The sequence below is a fragment of the Taurulus bubalis genome, assembly GCF_910589615.1.
Source record: "Taurulus bubalis genome assembly, chromosome: 19".
Lineage (NCBI taxonomy): Eukaryota > Metazoa > Chordata > Actinopteri > Perciformes > Cottidae > Taurulus > Taurulus bubalis.
In genome coordinates, this window is record NC_136607.1 from 18,364,722 (window position 1) to 18,368,722 (window position 4,001).

The window sequence follows — 4,001 nt, forward strand, 5'->3', positions numbered from 1 at the left end:
GGTTGTGCTCGAGTCTTGCCGCCGCCGCCGCGTGTTCGTGTGTCCGGAGTGTAAAGCGGGTCGACGCTCCGCTACCCGAGCAGCATGTTCAAACGGCGAGGATGGGAGTCATTGTTATTCACGCCTGAGGAGACAAGAAGACAGGCTTTCAGTGGGACGAATGCACCAGAACAGGTTTAAGAATATGTAGATTTTTAGCTTCCAGCATTACTTACAAAGCAGAGGAGGAGTTAGCATGTTTGTCTCAAGGATTAACCCCCCCTCTCCCACTCCCCCCTCGTACACAAGCCAACATTCCCTGTGTGCTCCAGCCCTCCTACAGATCTATTACAAGGTAATCCACTGACCTAGCATCATGCCTGAAATCCCCCAGCAACCTAAATCCCAACTGTGTCGGCACACAATGAAGATTCAGCCAAGTTGTGGTCAATGTTGCTTTTGAATGCAGGTATTTTCAAGTATTACAATTTTCCCTTTTACTTTATACTTCTACTGCACTACATTCTAGGGAAATATTGTGCTTTTCACTGCACTTCATTCATTTGACAGCTGAAGTTACTGGTTATTTTACAGATTATAAAATACGTTTGTAATATATGATGCATTGTTATGTGCACAAATCATTTTGGTTCTGAGCTGATCTTTGGCCACTTGGGGGCAGCAGAATCGAGTTGTGAACGCATGACAGATTTGTCACCTTTTAGGTTAATTTGTTTGTGAAAAAGTTTCTTATTTCCACATTCAGTTGTGCCACAGCAGCATATTCATGAGGAGTCTTTGTGGTCGAGCCACCTGACGAATGGGAATCCAGTAGTCTCTTTCTTTTAGCTCTGTTTTTGGTCTCCACCACACTCACTAGCTAGTCTCTAACTACTTCAAGTACTATTTTCTTTAAAATAATAAAATGAAAAAAGGAGAAATAATCTGCCGGTGATGTAAAAATTTTCCAACCTATGAATGCGAAACTGACTTCCTAAAATCAAGTTTAATTTTCTATAATTCTAATGCTGCTATTATTTATTGTTTCAAGCCAGAGACGCGTATTTATAGATCATTAAAATAGAGGGCATTGAAAATTCACAACACAAATATCTTTACTGCATTATCACATTTTGTTTCACTCGTTTGAATAAACTATTTTCTGCATTATGAGTACTTTTGATACTTTGCTGATATTACGTCTGTACTTTTATTTTAGTGAAATATTACTTCCAACATCCATCCAAACAGTAGTGAAAGTGTGATCCGTCACAGATCAACAAGCAGGCAGACAGACAGACGGGTTCAGAAGTCACATGACAACGGCTCCTTAATCTCAGATTTAGGACTGTCAATCTGATGCTGTTAACATGAGAGAGAAAAGGGGAGGAGCCGACGTGTCAACTGGAAAGCGTGTGCGTGTGCGTGTGCGTGTGTGTGTGTGTGCAGGTTGTGTCCCACCGTCTGTCCATCTGTGCATGATCAGGTTATGCATGCTTGGTCAAGCTGCTGCAGCAGATGAACCGTGGAGGTCAGGAAGTACAGTATGAAAGTAGCTGCAAGGCTCTTCCTGCCAACAACATGCTTCATTAGCTATTTCATATTTATTAAAATGTTTAATTTCACCTGCTCTGGGCTCTGGCGATTGGAATTGGAATAACTTTAATGTTTTATTTGACACCATCAAGTCAAAATATTAATTTGGTTATACTCACTATACCTTCAAAAATAAGTCAAGAGAGGTTTATTCATCACCTTAATAATATTAAACAATATTCACTTCATTTTAATATAGTCAAAAACATCACACTCATAAATCATGTGGCATTTGTCTTGTGATATACGACTTTGTTCATGTTTATTGTATTACTTAATTAAAGTATGTATATTTATTTATTAGTCTGGTTTAAATCACAGTGGAAAACCTAGAAATATAATTCTTGTGAATCAGTAGTACCGCAACTTTCTTTTTCTTTAAAAACTGACCACTGCTTGTTACGATGTTTGGAATGATGGAATAGTTTGGAGCAATTATTAATTGTTGAAGTCTTGAATAGTAGAGTATCCATGTGTAAAATATCTCAACAGCATCGTTAAAAATGTCATAATATAAAAGGTTATTCGGCCTCAGGTTCAAGGTAGAATCTACCGTCAAGAATCAAGAATCATCTCGACCTCCGAATCCCAGCGAGGCTCTTTAATCCATGATGCACTTATTTAAGCAATAGCTACAGATAATAAAACTGCAGCGCCACGAGAGAAGATTCAAATCCAGAGGCCGTAACATACGACCGGTGGTTTGTGCTCTGATATCATTACAGCGGCATTTCTCACTGAATCCCGTGAAGAACAAGTCCTTGACCGACAGAAGAAGAACTGCTATTTATAGAGACACACTAATCCCCGTAAAGCAGAATGTGAGACAGAGACAGATGAGAACCGACACACAAACAGATAGACGGAGCCCCGCGAGAAGATTGAGACTTTTTTTGTGTCTCCGTCAGCTAAGTGAGCTGTGAGTCAGCACATCAGCTGAAAAAACGGATTAAACATTAACCGGAGAATAATGAGGACTGACTGGAAAAGGAACGGTACTAGAAATAAAGACTGTTGGTCGGACAAAACTTGGACTCTTGTGGGTCGAGAAACTAATTGGAAAATTAATCAATAGTGACAACAGCACTAGATACTACAGAGCAGGGAAAAGTCTGGCCAAAGCGGCAACTTTTGCCCATTTTCGGCTCACTGTTTTCGTTTCTTTAACCCTAGAACACTAAAGTTACAAATAGGAACACAATCACTAACGTCGGGTATGTTTCACCTGATATAATGTACCTGATAAAAAATACTTCTCATCAAAATATATTAGAATACAACAATACAAAGCAAATTTAAGTACTCTTCTTTTATTTTACCCTATAAAACTTCTCATATATGAAAAACAGGTATCATGGTGGGACCCTAAAAAAAGGCTCAAAATTGAGTGAAAAATGTGGGAATCGTCAATAAAATATGATTAAAAATATAAATAATGGAGCTATGAACTTGTTCTTTCGTCCACCCGTTCCTGGGACATGTGAGTCTTGTCCGGTGAAATAAAAGTCTCCCTTCAATGTTAAAACACACCCAAAATGTTTTCAACCTCTATCACTAACGTTGAGTGAAAATCACCCGAACACCTGCCTGTTGAAAAAAACAGGGATCGGAGCAGAGAGACACGCCCCTTCTTCAACAAGATACGCCCATATCCAATCAGACACGCCCATAGCCAATAAGACACGCCCATAGCCAATAAGACACGCCCATCTACAATCAGACACGCCCACCTCCAATTAGACATGTCTACCTTCAATAAGACATGCCTATATTAAATAAGACACGCCCATCTTCAGTCAGACACGCCCACCTCCAATAAGACACGCCCAATTTCAATCAGACACGGCCATCTTCAATCAGACACGCCTACCTTTAATAAGACACGCCTACCTCCAATAAGACACGCCTACCTTCAACAAGACACGCCCACATGTAATAAGACACGCCTACTTTCTAAACAACAAAAATTAGACGATAAAAATAAAGAACCTTGATTATAGTACACCACAATGTTTCCACTTGGTCACTTAATGTTATCCAGTGGAACATTAGCGTGTGTGCATTTTAGGATTTATCAATAATGGATACGCAGTAACAACATAAGCCACAATAAGCTTTTCCTTCACTATAATAAACCGAGCACTCAACCCTGAAAGTAGAACATTAAAATAATGGCAGACAACCACATACTTCAATTAGTTTTGAAAACACGTGATGTAATGCCTTTCATCTCCTTTCATAACTCTTTCTGAACATGGCTCCGTTCCCTCTCACTACTTTGGGAATGACCAGCGATGCGTCAAACCTAAACAAAGTTCCCTCGGGCTTTTGGCCAATTTCCCATGAAGCAACCAAACTGCAGCATGTGGGAAATGAGCTTTCTGCCTTCCCCGTGTACCTCCATCCACTCTAATCCATTCAACTGA